The sequence below is a fragment of the Bufo gargarizans genome, chromosome 1, assembly GCF_014858855.1.
Source record: "Bufo gargarizans isolate SCDJY-AF-19 chromosome 1, ASM1485885v1, whole genome shotgun sequence".
NCBI classification, from domain to species: Eukaryota; Metazoa; Chordata; class Amphibia; order Anura; family Bufonidae; genus Bufo; species Bufo gargarizans.
Genome location: NC_058080.1, coordinates 36331699 through 36350615, shown reverse-complemented (window position 1 = coordinate 36350615; position 18917 = coordinate 36331699). Strand labels below are relative to the sequence as shown.

Here is an 18917-nt window from a genome sequence, read left to right as displayed (position 1 = left end):
AGGCAACTGGACTTGGATAAGGAGGCCGATTGGTACAAACGAGGTGTGAAGGAGGCCATCTACGTAAAAATGAAGAAGCCAAGCTTGAATAGAGGCGGGAGGGGGGGGGGGGGTTAGACATCTATTGTCTGCCACATACAATGCTGTCTTGACACATTTTGGGTATAATTACCAGATGTTGATTCAGTTACATATTTATTCCCAGAGAATTCTTGTACAGTCACTCAGAATTGAGAAAGCTTGTTGGAAGAACGAGTGAAACGTTTTCAAGAAATCTACAGTAAGTTCAGTTGCCTTGATTTATTCTTTACCGTCTTGTGTAGATGTTTTAAGGTGCTCAGTGTGTCCATGCCACATTAACAGCATTGAAATGTTTATGGTCCATATTGTAGACTGGAACCATCATCTGTATGGGAATTGGCACCGCGAATATTCAACTTTTCTCAGAGAGAAAACTGAGGAGAAGACTGTCAATTGTCATCAGGTGATCCAGAAGACCAGGAGCTCATGAATAAACCAGACTCTTCTCTGGCAGCACCTGACTCTTCTCCGCTCTCGGCAGTGGTGTCACTTTACCTGGAGGTGACAAGCTGTTGATTTCATTGAGGGCAGCACATATGGGGAGACAGGTTCCATTTAATAATGGGCTCTCTGGAGATTAGTCTTGTTATGATGCTACACTCAGAGTTGCACCTTCTCTGGTCTCTTCTGACCCTTTGATTTGGAGTCACTTGCTTTCTTTTGCAGTTTTTGGCGATGTGACCTACCGCAGCTGCAGCCTCTGAACTTCCTACTTCTCTCATTAATCTTTAACCACATCCCTTGCTCAATGTCTTATGTGCGGAACACATGGCTTTGAATACACTACAGGCAGACAAAACAATCACTATCAAACCATCTGACAAAGGGGGAGCGATAGTCGTAATGGATACCTCATTCTACATTCAAGAAATACAGAGACAACTATCCGACACTACTACCTATGAGCAGGTCCAACACAATCCCACCTTCTAACTTACTAAGGATATCACCACATTTCTAGACCATCAGCTTCAACTCAACACCATTGATAAATCTACATATACCTTTCTTCTAAACAACAATCCCATTCTTCCGGTGTTTGACATTCTGCCCAAAATTCACAAAAACCTCACTCACCCACCCGGGAGGCCTATTGTAGCTTCCACTGATTCTCTACTTTCACCACTATCAAAGTTTCTTGAAAAAATACTAACTCCACTCATCAAACACGTTCCTTCTTACTAGATACTTCACAATTCCTATCCATCATCTGAGATCTACAGGATCTACCTCTAGATAGTCTGCTAGTGACACTAGATGTCAATAGCTTATATACCTCCATTTCGCATGACAAAGGAATCAAAGCAGTCACAATACTGCTAAGAACTTCTGAACTCCTCCCAATAGCACAGACTTTCTGTATACGTCTATTAGAATTTGTGCTCCAACACAATTTTTTTATGTTTGGTGACAACTTCTATATTCAGAAGAAAGGGACCGCCATGGGCGCGCACGTGGCGCCACCCTACGCTAATGCCTTTATGGCACAATTCGAAGAGGACTGGATCTATTCCAATGCCTTATTCCAGACACATGCACTAACATGGCACAGATATATCGATGATATATTCTGCATATGGTAAGGTGACCAGAATACATTCACTACATTCCTGCTATACATCAATAGTGTTGACCCTGATCTACAATTCACTGCACATACGGAACCACAATCTATTAGTTTCCTGAATACGGTTGTCATCAAGACCCCCACTGGCACACTGACCACCGATGTATATTGCAAACCCACTGACCGGAACACTCTCCTACATTACTCCAGTTGTCATCCTCTCACTACTAAACAATCCTTACCACGTTCGCAGTTCCAAAGGGTATCTAGAATTGTCAAAGACCCTATACTCCAGAAACAAAGACTACAAGAAATATCCCAAAAATTTCAGGATAGAGGGTATCCACTTCCTCTACTCAAACGAGAACAGACTCTTCCTGTACGCCAAGACTCCCCTTCTAACACTACTCCATTACCACCCCGTCTCCCGTTAGTAGTGACATATCACCCCATCATACCTAAAATTCTAACAATAATAAAAAAACACTGGTCGATCCTGAAAGATTCATATCCAGATATTCCTGAATTTCAGTCGCCGGACCGCATGTGTTACAAAAGACCACAAAACTTAAGAGATAGACTAGTGAAGGCAGATATTGGACCGTTAAAACCTTCTATAAAACAAACTACACTGGCACCATCAAAAACAGGCACCTACCCATGCCTCAGCTGCACCCAGTGCAACAATGTCATTAGAGGTAACAGGATAATTCACCCTCACTCAGGCAAAATATACCCCCCGAAAGGCTTTTATACATGCTCCTCTGCATATGTCGTATATCTGATCCGTTGTCCATGCGGCCTTGCATATGTGGGTGAAACTACCTCATGTGTACGGGACCGCATTTCCAAGCACAAATCGGACATTCGCTGTCACAAAACCGAATTACCGGTACCACATCACTTCATTTCGGCAAATCACCAGATCAACCAATTAAAGTTTCAAATTTTAGAACAAGTAGCATCGGCAAGACGTGGAGGAAACAGGATAGCGCGCCTAAAACAACGTGAGGCGTATGGGATCTACGAACTTAATACTTTGACACCCCGTGGATTAAATAGAGACTTTGATTTTTGCATTTCTTGACTTCTTGTACTCTTTTATCTTGTAAATGACTCTATACTCCTGGTTTACAATGTTCTTATCTCAATAACCTATTATGTTCTTTCTACCGATTTTATCAACTACGACAATTCTATACTCATATTACCCTATATGCTCATATTACCCTTTATGTTGAATCTGTGATAATTATGGATTTTCAAATATTAATTCTCTCCCCCCCCCCCCCCCCCTCTTTATTCTCCACAGGTGAAATGACCACTGTCAGACAGGTAGCAGTATGCCACTGGTGATATAACATGCTGCCATTGCTAGAATATAATATAATGATATATTGATAGAAGTATAGATATATAAATAGATGTAGAGATATATTCACTAATCATCTTAGTTACTATTCTACTATACTCTATATCGATGTTACCTGGTTCTGATATATGATAAATATAAAATATATATTATACAGATCGACGCCTCTAACTACATGCTAGTACCTCTACCAGACTCCCCATTGCCATTGCGCAAGCGTCCGCCCCCCTATACATAATTACAGCTTGCCAGTTCCCTTTCTAGACCCCAGATTGCCTCTGCGCATGCGCCCGCCGATGACCGCGCTCCCGACACTGACTACTTGCTTTGCGCATGCGCATACGTATGACGTCATCATTCCGGCGCGAGTCGCGCCGCTCCTTGTCATCCCCGACGTCTTTTTAAACTAAACAGGCGTGTAGCACACCCACGCCATCCACCATTCTCCCTACTCCACAGACTAAGGTATGTATAGCCACTGAGACCAATCGAGCCGCGATAATGCTAGCCATGTTATGTCTGTTAGGTCAGTTATGCCAAGGCAACATCCACACAAAGCAATCGGGGTAGCCAACCCACAATTATACTAATATTAATGCTAAGTGGACCACTTCAACATTTCCTATGCTAACTGTACTGGTGCTTCTATCATCCCTAACTGTGCCCCCTTTAGCATGGCTATATTTTGATCAATTATACCTATGTAACGACTATTCATATTACGCTCTATCTAATGGTATACTATGTGGATTTCACAGATATTGCATCTCTACCCGGCAATCACAGTCCCATTGTCTGAACGTTCTAGTTGATGCTGCTGTCACTTTTCATACTAGGCTGCTTATCCATTTATATGTTAGAAGCTGAATGTCCGGATGTGGAAAACATGGACGCGTCTGGTCCATTATGTATTCTCGTATATGTCCGACGTTTTTTCTCCCCAAGCAATGTCCTATCTCGTAATACATTGTCTATTATATAACATGTTATTTATGTAACGACTTTCTGTTCTATCACTATATATATTAATGTAAATATGTACTTATTTATCTAATAGGCCATGAACAAGGTCTAAGACTAGACCGAAGCGTTAGCCAGTGGCTACTTTTTTGGATGGATATACAAAAGAAAAAATATATATATAAAAAAGATATAAAATAAAATAAGCAACTACAATAATCACAGAGTGCCGAGGTAATTTGATAAAATTTTTATGTGCTCCTCAGACTTGTGCTCCTCAAATCTAGCGTGAGGTCAACTATTCCGACAAAAGGTCAATGAGGTAGATAAGTGGTGGATTTATTCTTCCAACAGTGAGACCAAATGTCTTGGATGCAATTATCCCTCCACCATAGTATATCAATCACTACAGGTTCATGCGAGGCTGACCTTCAGTCCTAATCCCATCTACCATATACACGCCCAGTGCTCAGTCCTGCTGTATGGTCCTGACCTCCAGTCCTAATCCCATCTACCATATACATGTCCTGTGCTTAGTCCTGCTGTATGGTCCTGTCCTCCAGTCCTAATCCCATCTACCATATACATGTCCAGTGCTTAGTCCTGCTGTATGGTCCTGTCCTCCAGTCCTAATCCCATCTACCATATACATGCCCAGTGCTTAGTCCTGCTGTATGGTCCTGTCCTCCAGTCCTAATCCCATCTACCATATACATGTCCAGTGCTTAGTCCTGCTGTATGGTCCTGTCCTCCAGTCCTAATCCCATCTACCATATACATGTCCAGTGCTTAGTCCTGCTGTATGGTCCTGTCCTCCAGTCCTAATCCCATCTACCATATACATGTCCTGTGCTTAGTCCTGCTGTATGGTCCTGTCCTCCAGTCCTAATCCCATCTACCATATACATGCCCAGTGCTCAGTCCTGCTGTATGGTCCTGTCCTCCAGTCCTAATCCCATCTACCATATACATGTCCTGTGCTCAGTCCTGCTGTATGGTCCTGTCCTCCAGTCCTAATCCCATCTACCATATACATGCCCAGTGCTTAGTCCTGCTGTATGGTCCTGTCCTCCAGTCCTAATCCCATCTACCATATACATGTCCAGTGCTTAGTCCTGCTGTATGGTCCTGTCCTCCAGTCCTAATCCCATCTACCATATACATGTCCAGTGCTTAGTCCTGCTGTATGGTCCTGTCCTCCAGTCCTAATCCCATCTACCATATACATGTCCTGTGCTTAGTCCTGCTGTATGGTCCTGTCCTCCAGTCCTAATCCCATCTACCATATACATGCCCAGTGCTCAGTCCTGCTGTATGGTCCTGTCCTCCAGTCCTAATCCCATCTACCATATACATGTCCTGTGCTCAGTCCTGCTGTATGGTCCTGTCCTCCAGTCCTAATCCCATCTACCATATACATGCCCAGTGCTTAGTCCTGCTGTATGGTCCTGTCCTCCAGTCCTAATCCCATCTACCATATACATGTCCAGTGCTTAGTCCTGCTGTATGGTCCTGACCTCCAGTCCTAATCCCATCTACCATACACATGTCCAGTGCTTAGTCCTGCTGTATGGTCCTGTCCTCCAGTTCTAATCCTATCTACCATACACATGCCCAGTGCTTAGTCCTGCTGTATGGTCCTGTCCTCCAGTTCTAATCCTATCTACCATACACATGCCCAGTGCTTAGTCCTGCTGTATGGTCCTGTCTTCCAGTCCTAATCCCATCTACCATATACATGCCCAGTGCTTAGTCCTGCTGTATGGTCCTGTCCTCCAGTCCTAATCCCATCTACCATATACATGCCCAGTGCTTAGTCCTGCTGTATGGTCCTGACCTCCAGTCCTAATCCCATCTACCATATACATGCCCAGTGCTTAGTCCTGCTGTATGGTCCTGACCTCCAGTCCTAATCCCATCTACCATATACATGCCCAGTGCTTAGTCCTGCTGTATGGTCCTGTCCTCCAGTCCTAATCCCATCTACCATATACATGTCCAGTGCTTAGTCCTGCTGTATGGTCCTGACCTCCAGTCCTAATCCCATCTACCATATACATGCCCAGTGCTCAGTCCTGCTGTATGGTCCTGTCCTCCAGTCCTAATCCCATCTACCATATACATGCCCAGTGCTTAGTCCTGCTGTATGGTCCTGACCTCCAGTCCTAATCCCATCTACCATATACATGCCCAGTGCTTAGTCCTGCTGTATGGTCCTGACCTCCAGTCCTAATCCCATCTACCATATACATGCCCAGTGCTCAGTCCTGCTGTATGGTCCTGTCCTCCAGTCCTAATCCCATCTACCATATACATGCCCAGTGCTTAGTCCTGCTGTATGGTCCTGTCCTCCAGTCCTAATCCCATCTACCATATACATGCCCTGTGCTTAGTCCTGCTGTATGGTCCTGACCTCCAGTCCTAATCCCATCTACCATATACATGCCCAGTGCTCAGTCCTGCTGTATGGTCCTGACCTCCAGTCCTAATCCCATCTACCATATACATGCCCAGTGCTTAGTCCTGCTGTATGGTCCTGTCCTCCAGTCCTAATCCCATTTACCATATACATGCCCAGTGCTCAGTCCTGCTGTATGGTCCTGACCTCCAGTCCTAATCCCATCTACCATATACATGCCCAGTGCTTAGTCCTGCTGTATGGTCCTGACCTCCAGTCCTAATCCCATCTACCATATACATGTCCTGTGCTTAGTCCTGCTGTATGGTCCTGTCCTCCAGTCCTAATCCCATCTACCATATACATGCCCAGTGCTTAGTCCTGCTGTATGGTCCTGTCCTCCAGTCCTAATCCCATCTACCATATACATGTCCTGTGCTTAGTCCTGCTGTATGGTCCTGTCCTCCAGTCCTAATCCCATCTACCATATACATGTCCAGTGCTTAGTCCTGCTGTATGGTCCTGACCTCCAGTCCTAATCCCATCTACCATATACATGTCCTGTGCTTAGTCCTGCTGTATGGTCCTGTCCTCCAGTCCTAATCCCATCTACCATATACATGCCCAGTGCTCAGTCCTGCTGTATGGTCCTGCCCTCCAGTCCTAATCCCATCTACCATATACATGTCCTGTGCTCAGTCCTGCTGTATGGTCCTGTCCTCCAGTCCTAATCCCATCTACCATATACATGCCCAGTGCTCAGTCCTGCTGTATGGTCCTGACCTCCAGTCCTAATCCCATCTACCATATACATGCCCAGTGCTTAGTCCTGCTGTATGGTCCTGTCCTCCAGTCCTAATCCCATCTACCATATACATGTCCAGTGCTTAGTCCTGCTGTATGGTCCTGTCCTCCAGTCCTAATCCCATCTACCATATACATGTCCAGTGCTCAGTCCTGCTGTATGGTCCTGACCTTCAGTCCTAATCCCATCTACCATATACATGCCCAGTGCTTAGTCCTGCTGTATGGTCCTGTCCTCCAGTCCTAATCCCATCTACCATATACATGCCCAGTGCTTAGTCCTGCTGTATGGTCCTGTCCTCCAGTCCTAATCCCATCTACCATGTACATGTCCTGTGCTTAGTCCTGCTGTATGGTCCTGTCCTCCAGTCCTAATCCCATCTACCATATACATGCCCAGTGCTTAGTCCTGCTGTATGGTCCTGTCCTCCAGTCCTAATCCCATCTACCATATACATGCCCAGTGCTCAGTCCTGCTGTATGGTCCTGTCCTCCAGTCCTAATCCCATCTACCATATACATGCCCAGTGCTCAGTCCTGCTGTATGGTCCTGACCTCCAGTCCTAATCCCATCTACCATATACATGTCTGGTGCTTAGTCCTGCTGTATGGTCCTGTCCTCCAGTCCTAATCCCATCTACCATATACATGTCTGGTGCTTAGTCCTGCTGTATGGTCCTGACCTCCAGTCCTAATCCCATCTACCATATACATGTCTGGTGCTTAGTCCTGCTGTATGGTCCTGACCTCCAGTCCTAATCCCATCTACCATATACATGTCTGGTGCTTAGTCCTGCTGTATGGTCCTGTCCTCCAGTCCTAATCCCATCTACCATATACATGCCCAGTGCTTAGTCCTGCTGTATGGTCCTGTCCTCCAGTCCTAATCCCATCTACCATATACATGCCCAGTGCTCAGTCCTGCTGTATGGTCCTGTCCTCCAGTCCTAATCCCATCTACCATATACATGCCCAGTGCTCAGTCCTGCTGTATGGTCCTGACCTCCAGTCCTAATCCCATCTACCATATACATGTCCAGTGCTTAGTCCTGCTGTATGGTCCTGTCCTCCAGTCCTAATCCCATCTACCATATACATGCCCAGTGCTTAGTCCTGCTGTATGGTCCTGTCTTCCAGTCCTAATCCCATCAACCATATACATGCCCAGTGCTCAGTCCTGCTGTATGGTCCTGTCCTCCAGTCCTAATCCCATCTACCATATACATGTCCAGTGCTCAGTCCTGCTGTATGGTCCTGACCTCCAGTCCTAATCCCATCTACCATATACATGCCCAGTGCTTAGTCCTGCTGTATGGTCCTGTCCTCCAGTCCTAATCCCATCTACCATATACATGCCCAGTGCTCAGTCCTGCTGTATGGTCCTGTCCTCCAGTCCTAATCCCATCTACCATATACATGTCCAGTGCTCAGTCCTGCTGTATGGTCCTGTCCTCCAGTCCTAATCACATCTACCATATACATGTCCTGTGCTCAGTCCTGCTGTATGGTCCTGTCCTCCAGTCCTAATCCCATCTACCATATACATGCCCAGTGCTTAGTCCTGCTGTATGGTCCTGTCTTCCAGTCCTAATCCCATCTACCATATACATGCCCAGTGCTCAGTCCTGCTGTATGGTCCTGTCCTCCAGTCCTAATCCCATCTACCATATACATGTCCAGTGCTCAGTCCTGCTGTATGGTCCTGTCCTCCAGTCCTAATCACATCTACCATATACATGTCCTGTGCTCAGTCCTGCTGTATGGTCCTGACCTCCAGTCCTAATCCCATCTACCATATACATGCCCAGTGCTTAGTCCTGCTGTATGGTCCTGACCTCCAGTCCTAATCCCATCTACCATATACATGCCCAGTGCTTAGTCCTGCTGTATGGTCCTGTCCTCCAGTCCTAATCCCATCTACCATATACATGCCCAGTGCTCAGTCCTGCTGTATGGTCCTGTCCTCCAGTCCTAATCCCATTTACCATATACATGCCCAGTGCTTAGTCCTGCTGTATGGTCCTGACCTCCAGTCCTAATCACATCTACCATATACATGTCCTGTGCTCAGTCCTGCTGTATGGTCCTGACCTCCAGTCCTAATCCCATCTACCATATACATGCCCAGTGCTTAGTCCTGCTGTATGGTCCTGACCTCCAGTCCTAATCCCATCTACCATATACATGCCCAGTGCTCAGTCCTGCTGTATGGTCCTGTCCTCCAGTCCTAATCCCATTTACCATATACATGCCCAGTGCTTAGTCCTGCTGTATGGTCCTGTCCTCCAGTCCTAATCCCATCTACCATATACATGTCCAGTGCTTAGTCCTGCTGTATGGTCCTGACCTCCACTTCTAATCCCATCTACCATATACATGCCCAGTGCTTAGTCCTGCTGTATGGTCCTGTCCTCCAGTCCTAATCCCATCTACCATATACACTCACCTAAAGAATTATTAGGAGCACCTGTTCTATTTCTCATTAATGCGATTATTTAGTCAACCAATCACATGGCAGTTGCTTCGATGCATGTAGGGTTGTGGTCCTGGTCAAGACAATCTCCTGAACTCCAAACTGAATGTCAGAATGGGAAAGAAAGGTGATTTAAGCAATTTTGAGCGTGGCATGGTTGTTGGTGCCAGACGGGCCGGTCTGAGTATTTCACAATCTGCTCAGTTACTGGGATTTTCACGCACAACCATTTCTAGGGTTTACAAAGAATGGTGTGAAAAGGGAAAAACCTCCAGTATGCGGCCGTCCTGTGGGCGAAAATGCCTTGTTGATGCTAGAGGTCAGAGGAGAATGGGCCAACTGATTCACCTCATAGAAGAGCAACGTTGATTGAAATAACCACTCGTTACAACCGAGGTCTGCAGCAAAGCATTTGTGAAGCCACAACACGCACAACCTTGAGGCGGATGGGCTACAACAGCAGAAGACCCCACCGGGTACCACTCATCTCCACTACAAATAGGAAAAAGAGGCTACAATTTGAACGAGCTCACCAAAATTGGACTGTTGAAGACTGGAAAATTGGTTTCTTGAACATGACAATGAGGTCACTGTACTAAAATGGCCCCACAGTCACCAGATCTCAACCCAATAGAGCATCTTTGGGATGTGGTGGAACGGGAGCTTCGTGCCCTGGATGTGCATCCCTCAAATCTCCATCAACTGCAAGATGCTATCCTATCAATATGGGCCAACATTTCTAAAGAATGCTATCAGCACCTTGTGGAATCAATGCCACATAGAATTAAGGCAGTTCTGAAGGCAAAAGGGGATCCAACACCGTATTAGTATGGTGGTCCTAATAATTCTTTAGGTGAGTGTACATGCCCAGTGCTTAGTCCTGCTGTATGGTCCTGTTTTCCAGTCCTAATCCCATCTACCATATACATGCCCAGTGCTTAGTCCTGCTGTATGGTCCTGTCCTCCAGTCCTAATCCCATCTACCATACACATGCCCAGTGCTCAGTCCTGCTGTATGGTCCTGTCCTCCAATCCTAATCCTATACTTCCAGAGTAGAAATGCCTATTGTGCCCCCTTCACATTAGCAATGCCCATTGTGCCCCTTCCAGAGAAGAAATGCCCATTGTGCCCCATCCCTAGTAGAAATGCCCATTGTGCCCCCTTCACATTAGCAATGCCCATAATGCCCCCTCTGTATTAAAAAACAAATCACAGCACCTCCTCCCCTTGTCCCGTTCCTGAAGCTCACAGTCCTCTCTCACCTGCAGGCACAGATCGCTCTGCAGGACTGTGTGGGCGGAGCTTATGCAGACTCCCAGGCTGCAGGCTCCGCCCACACAGGCCGGCAGCGCGATCTGTGCCTGCAGGCTGAATGGTGGAGCGGGGAGAAGTGTTCCTGCTTCACCATTCAGAGCCCGGCCGGCCTGAAGGAGGGGAGGAGCGCGGGGAGCTGAGCGGTAAGTGACAGGACTGCAGCTCCCTCCGCTCCAGCAATGAGCGCTTCCATCTGTATTGATGGAAACGCTCATTGCTTCTGGCACCCCAGTGTGAGCCGGCACCTGGGGCGGACCGCCCCCCCCCCCTTTCCCCCTTTCCCCCTTAGTACGCCACTGAGTAAAAGTTATTACGAACTCTGGCTGCAGGAGTGAGCGGGCCCCCTAGTGGCCGTGGGCCCTCGGTCCTTGCCCGAGTGCTCGAATGGTCAGTCCGCCCCTGGTCCCATATAAATAACACTATTTCCCTCCCTCCGCCATAGTACATAGTCCCATGTAAATAACATCACCCCTCCCCAGCCGCCTCCAACATGCAAGCCCATGTAAATATGACCCCCTCAACATTCAGTACCATGTAAATAACATCACTGCCTCCCCCAGCCCCCTCTGACGTAGAGTCCAATGAAAATAACATCCTCTCCTCCCACAGCTGCCTTTAACATACAGTCCCATGTAAATAACATCCTCCCTTCAGCCCTAACATACAGTCCCAGTTAAATAACCACAACTCCCAGCATTGCTCTGCCCCTTCCTTCACTTACCTCTCCTCGTGTACAGACCTCACCACAGCTTCTTCCCTCAGGACTTCTCCTCTTCACTGCAGTCCTCTCCTGCACTGGTCACATGATTGTGACATCATCGCAGGTCCTTCTCAACCACTGCCTGTTTTGATGGTCACATGACCTGTGATGTCACCACAGGTTCTTCAGATCTTCCACTTCATTAGATTCAATTTTGTTTTGCCGTCCTGAGGATTTACAGTTGTATCTAGCAGGCAGGCAGGACATTCGGGGCCTGGACAACACATCAGGGCCCTGGGCCCTGAATATTTTAACCTAGCAACACCCCTGCTTCATGCTTTATCTTCTGTGTTTACAAGTCTCTAGCTCCCATTATCAGGTTCCAGCCCCTATGTCTCCAGCTCCCATGTTTCTAGGCTCCATCTTCTGTGTTTCCAGGCTCTAGTTCCCGTGTCTCCCGTCTCTAACTTCTGTGTTTCCATGCTCCAGCTCCAGCTCCATTGTCTTCGGGTTCCATCTCCTGTGTCTCCAAGTTTCAACTGTGTCTCCAGCTCCCGGTTCCAGACCCTGTGTCTCCAGCTCCCATGTCTCTAGGCTCCAGCTCCCGGTTCCAGCCCCTGTGTCTCCAGCTCCCATGTCTCTAGGCTCCAGCTCCCGGTTCCAGCCCCTGTGTCTCCAGCTCCCATGTCTCTAGGCTCCAGCTCCCGGTTCCAGCCCCTGTGTCTCCAGCTCCCATGTCTCTAGGCTCCAGCTCCTGTTTCCAGCCCCTGTGTCTCCAGCTCCCATGTCTCCAGGCTCCATCTTCTGTGTTTCCAGGTTGTGACTCAATTGCTCTGGTCCCTCATCATGTGGACATAAATTCTCTTGCTAAACTGTCTTACAAATTGTGAAGGGTCGTCACCTGATGCTCCGGCCTCTCCAGCATGTGATGTCACTAGTAACACAAATACCACACTTGTATATACTTATCTACTAAGCATTTGCATTGAATGATTTTGTTCTTTAAGCTTCTAAGACGGCAGAAAAAAACTGCTTCTCCATTGTGTGACTATATAAGAATATACATAGTAGTAGAAGGACGCGGCTCCGCTCGGGTATATTTCATCTATTTCATTTAATGTCTCTGTGTGTCGTTAAAAGATATCAACAGTATTCACTATTAGGCCTCTTTCACACTTGCGTTGTCCGGATCCGGCGTGTACTCCACTTGCCAGAATTACACGCCGGATACGGAAAAACGCAAGTGAACTGAAAGCATTTGAAGACGGATCCGTCTTCAAAATGCGTTCAGTGTTACTATGGCACCCAGGACGCTATTAAAGTCCTGGTTGCCATAGTAGGAGCGGGGAGCAGTATACTTACCGTCCGTGCGGCTCCCGGGGCGCTCCAGAAAGACGTCAGAGCGCCCCATGCATGGTCTATTCAGCAGTATACATCCCGCACACTACAGGGTCCTATACAATAAAGTACCGCCCCACCGTGACACAGTTGTTATCTGGTGCCTGCACCTGTGTGCTATCAGTATGCCAGCTGCTTGTGGTCGGAACGGCGTGGGCGCCATGGAGAGATGAGTGTGGTAAGCTTGTATATGACAGCACCTATATGCAGACACCATGGGCTCTGCAGGCGTTGAAGCTCCGGTGGCTTTATTACTCCATTGCGTCCTGCACAGTATATATATATATATATCTCAACATGTAAAACAACGTTCCCCGCAGATGAACCACAAAGCCCAGCCCCCGACAGTGACTTCCTCTGCTATTTCTGGTTATTTGTAGATTTGCATACAGGAACTTACTTTTCTTCTTTCTTTCATGCAAGGATTTAATAAACTGAGAAGGAACCAATCTGACGTCTGTAACTGGGCCGAGTCTGCCTCCAGCAGCGAAGAAGATGGAGGATATCTGAGAACTCACTGCAAACAAAGTAACGTCCTTATCCTGTATTATAGGAGCCGGGTGTCGGGGTGAAGTAACGTCCTTATCCTGTATTATAGGAGCCGGGTGTCGGGGTGAAGTAACGTCCTTATCCTGTATTATAGGAGCCGGGTGTCAGGGTGAAGTAACGTCCTTATCCTGTATTATAGGAGCCGGGTGTCGGGGTGAAGTAACGTCCTTATCCTGTATTATAGGAGCCGGGTGTCGGGGTGAAGTAACGTCCTTATCCTGTATTATAGGAGCCGGGTGTCGGGGTGAAGTAACGTCCTTATCCTGTATTATAGGACCCAGGTGTCGGGGTGAAGTAACGTCCTTATCCTGTATTATAGGAGCCGGGTGTCGGGGTGAAGTAACCTCCTTATCCTGTATTATAGGAGCCGGATGTCAGGGTGAAGTAACCTCTTTATCCTGTATTATAGGAGCCGGGTGTCAGGGTGAAGTAACCTCCTTATCCTGTATTATAGGAGCCGGGTGTCGGGGTGAAGTAAGGTCCTTATCCTGTATTATAGGAGCCGGGTGTCGGGGTGAAGTAACGTCCTTATCCTGTATTATAGGAGCCGGGTGTCTGGGTGAAGTAACGTCCTTATCCTGTATTATAGGAGCCGGGTGTCGGGGTGAAGTAACGTCCTTATCCTGTATTATAGGAGCCGGGTGTCGGGGTGAAGTAACGTCCTTATCTTGTATTATAGGAGCCGGGTGTCGGGGTGAAGTAACGTCCTTATCCTGTAATATAGGAGCCGGGTGTCAGGGTGAAGTAACATCCTTATCCTGTATTATAGGAGCCGGGTGTCAGGGTGAAGTAACCTCCTTATCCTGTATTATAGGAGCCGGGTGTCAGGGTGAAGTAACCTCCTTATCCTGTATTATAGGAGCCGGGTGTCGGGTTGAAGTAACGTCCTTATCGTGTATTATAGGAGTCGGGTGAAGTAACGTCCTTATCCTGTATTATAGGAGCCGGGTGTCTGGGTGAAGTAACGTCCTTATCCTGTATTATGGGAGCCGGGTGTCTGGGTGAAGTAACGTCCTTATCCTGTATTATAGGAGCCGGGTGTCTGGGTGAAGTAACGTCCTTATCCTGTATTATAGGAGCCGGGTGTCGGGGTGAAGTAATGTCCTTATCCTGTATTATAGGAGCCGGGTGTCGGGTTGAAGTAACGTCCTTATCCTGTATTATAGGAGCCGGGTGTCTGGGTGAAGTAACGTCCTTATCCTGTATTATAGGAGCCGGGTTTCAGGGTGAAGTAACGTCCTTATCCTGTATTATAGGAGCCGGGTGTCTGGGTGAAGTAACGTCCTTATCCTGTATTATAGGAGCCGGGTGTCGGGGTGAAGTAATGTCCTTATCCTGTATTATAGGAGCCAGGTGTCGGGTTGAAGTAACGTCCTTATCCTGTATTATAGGAGCCGGGTGTCGGGGTGAAGTAACGTCCTTATCCTGTATTATAGGAGCCGGGTGTCGGGTTGAAGTAACGTCCTTATCGTGTATTATAGGAGTCGGGTGAAGTAACGTCCTTATCCTGTATTATAGGAGCAGGGTGTCGGGGTGAAGTAACATCCTTATCCTGTATTATAGGAGCCGGGTGTCTGGGTGAAGTAACCTCCTTATCCTGTATTATAGGAGCCGGGTGTCTGGGTGAAGTAACGTCCTTATCCTGTATTATAGGAGCCGGGTGTCTGGGTGAAGTAACGTCCTTATCCTGTATTATAGGAGCCGGGTGTCGGGGTGAAGTAATGTCCTTATCCTGTATTATAGGAGCCAGGTGTTGGGGTGAAGTAACGTCCTTATCCTGTATTATAGGAGCCGGGTGTCTGGGTGAAGTAACGTCCTTATCCTGTATTATAGGAGCCGGGTGTCGGGGTGAAGTAACCTCCTTATCCTGTATTATAGGAGCCGGGTGTCGGGGTGAAGTAACCTCCTTATCCTGTATTATAGGAGCCGGGTGTCGGGGTGAAGTAACGTCCTTATCCTGTATTATAGGAGCCGGGTGTCTGGGTGAAGTAACGTCCTTATCCTGTATTATAGGAGCCGGGTGTCTGGGTGAATTAACGTCCTTATCCTGTATTATAGGAGCCAGGTGTCGGGGTGAAGTAACGTCCTTATCCTGTATTATAGGAGCCGGGTGTCGGGGTGAAGTAACGTCCTTATCCTGTATTATAGGAGCCGGGTGTCGGGGTGAAGTAACGTCCTTATCCTGTATTATAAGAGACAGTTTTCGGGGTGAAAGCCTCATGCACATAACAGCATTAATTTTGCAGTCTGCACAGTCCAAAATTTTTTGCTGACCCACTGACTTTAATTGCTCCATGGTCTGCATTTTATAAATGTTCTATACTTAAGAAACGGACATAGGGTTGCAGATTGCACGCGGATACAAAATCTATATGGTCGTGTTCATGAAGCCGAAATTGGAAACCTGACCGTCACCTTAGTCAGAAGCTGGACAGAGAGCATGTAACGTCCTTATCCTGTATTATAGGAGCCGGGTGTTGGGGTGAAGTAACCTCCTTATCCTGTATTACAGGAGCCGGGTGTCGGGGTGAAGTAACGTCCTTATCGTGTATTATAGGAGCCGGGTGTCGGGGTGAAGTAATGTCCTTATCCTGTATTATAGGAGCCGGGTGTCGGGGTGAAGTAACCTCCTTATGTTGTATTATAGAAGCCAGGTGTCGGGGTGAAGTAACGTCCTTATCCTGTATTATAGGAGCCAGGTGTCGGGGTGAAGTAACATCCTTATCCTGTAATATAGGAGCAGGGTGTCAGGGTGAAGTAACGTCCTTATCCTGTATTATAGGAGCCGGGTGTCGGGGTGAAGTAACCTCCTTATCCTGTATTATAGGAGCCGGGTGTCGGGGTGAAGTAATGTCCTTATCCTGTATTATAGGAGCCAGGTGTTGGGGTGAAGTAACGTCCTTATCCTGTATTATAGGAGTCAGGTGTCGGGGTGAAGTAACGTCCTTATCCTGTAATATAGGAGCAGGGTGTCAGGGTGAAGTAACGTCCTTATCCTGTATTATAGGAGCCGGGTGTCTGGGTGAAGTAACGTCCTTATCCTGTATTATAGGAGCCGGGTGTCTGGGTGAAGTAACGTCCTTATCCTGTATTATAGGAGCCGGGTGTCTGGGTGAAGTAACGTCCTTATCCTGTATTATAGGAGCCGGGTGTCTGGGTGAAGTAACGTCCTTATCCTGTATTATAGGAGCCGGGTGTCTGGGTGAAGTAACGTCCTTATCCTGTATTATAGGAGCCGGGTGTCTGGGTGAAGTAACGTCCTTATCCTGTATTATAGGAGCCGGGTGTCGGGGTGAAGTAACGTCCTTATCCTGTATTATAGGAGCCGGGTGTCAGGGTGAAGTAACGTCCTTATCCTGTATTATAGGAGCCGGGTGTCGGGGTGAAGTAATGTCCTTATCCTGTATTATAGGAGCCAGGTGTTGGGGTGAAGTAACGTCCTTATCCTGTATTATAGGAGCCAGGTGTCGGGGTGAAGTAACGTCCTTATCCTGTAATATAGGAGCAGGGTGTCTGGGTGAGGTAACGTCCTTATCCTGTATTATAGGAGCCGGGTGTCTGGGTGAAGTAACGTCCTTATCCTGTATTATAGGAGCCGGGTGTCTGGGTGAAGTAACGTCCTTATCCTGTATTATAGGAGCCGGGTGTCTGGGTGAAGTAACGTCCTTATCCTGTATTATAGGAGCCGGGTGTCTGGGTGAAGTAACGTCCTTATCCTGTATTATAGGAGCCGGGTGTCGGGGTGAAGTAACCTCCTTATCCTGTATTATAGGAGCCGGGTGTCTGGGTGAAGTAACGTCCTTATCCTGTATTATAGGAGCCGGGTGTCTGGGTGAAGTAACGTCCTTATCCTGTATTATAGGAGCCGGGTGTCGGGGTGAAGTAACGTCCTTATCCTGTATTATAGGAGCCGGGTGTCAGGGTGAAGTAACGTCCTTATCCTGTATTATAGGAGCCGGGTGTCGGGGTGAAGTAAGGTCCTTATCCTGTATTATAGGAGCCAGGTGTTGGGGTGAAGTAACGTCCTTATCCTGTGTTATAGGAGCCGGGTGTCGGGGTGAAGTAACGTCCTTATCCTGTAATATAGGAGCAGGGTGTCTGGGTGAGGTAACGTCCTTATCCTGTATTATAGGAGCCGGGTGTCTGGGTGAAGTAACGTCCTTATCCTGTATTATAGGAGCCGGGTGTCTGGGTGAAGTAACGTCCTTATCCTGTATTATAGGAGCCGGGTGTCTGGGTGAAGTAACGTCCTTATCCTGTATTATAGGAGCCGGGTGTCAGGGTGAAGTAACATCCTTATCCTGTATTATAGGAGCCGGGTGTCAGGGTGAAGTAACGTCCTTATCCTGTATTATAGGAGCCAGGTGTCTGGGTGAAGTAACGTCCTTATCCTGTATTATAGGAGCCGGGTGTCGGGGTGAAGTAACCTCCTTATCCTGTATTATAGGAGCCGGGTGTCGGGGTGAAGTAACGTCCTTATCCTGTATTATAAGAGACAGTTTTCGGGGTGAAGGCCTCATGCACACAACAGCATTAATTTTGCAGTCTGCACAGTCCAAATTTTTTGCTGACCCACTGATTTTAATTGCTCCATGGTCTGCATTTTCTAAATGTTCTATACTTAAGAAACGGACATAGGGTTGCAGATTGCACGCGGATACAAAATCTATATGGTCGTGTTCATGAAGCCGAAATTGGAAACCTGACCGTCACCTTAGTCAGAAGCTGGACAGAGAGCATGAGGGAAAGATTAACTCTAGCGCTGAAGAGATGTTCACTGAGCATTAGCTCCGATACATACATCCTGAGATGGTGGAGCAGTGGTGGACACGAAGTGTAACAATACTCCCCTCTTACACTCACTCTTCTTTGTGCCGGATTTTTGTAGGGTCTTCTTTACAAGGAATGGGGCATTAATGTTCTTCAGGGGCTCCCAGGATTTATTCTTAGGGCCACAGCCTTTCCAGTCCTCTATGTAGAAAGTATTGCCTCTAATCTTTATTCCAAGGATATCCTTCACTTCATACACATATTCAACAGAGACCGGTGAGAAAGCAGGCGTAGAACTTCTGGAGAAGTGTCTGAAGACCACAGAATTGAGGAGAGATACATGGAAGGAGTTGGGTATTCACGAGGCTGGAGACGCTGTTTAGAATAGACAGGATTTCAAGTTATTTTTAAATGTAGCCGACTTGTAAGATGGTACCCTGAGCCTGAAGATCTTAGAGAAAAGCCAGACTTCATCATCTGGCGAGAACTGAGGAGGACATCTGTGTTTCTGATCTACAGATTGTTTCATC

At 47.3% G+C, this 18917-nt stretch overlaps 1 protein-coding gene across 1 annotated transcript in view; it reads left to right on the top strand.

Annotated features, from left to right (window-relative positions):
- The first annotated feature begins 13215 nt into the window (after positions 1-13215).
- Positions 13216-18917, top strand: part of LOC122924407 (PC-esterase domain-containing protein 1A-like) — a 57481-nt gene continuing 51779 nt past the window's right edge. Inside the window, exons 1-2 of the mRNA XM_044275462.1 lie at positions 13216-13246; positions 13492-13596. The gene's annotated coding sequence lies outside the window, so the exon portion shown is untranslated. The remainder of the gene's footprint in view (positions 13247-13491; positions 13597-18917) is intronic.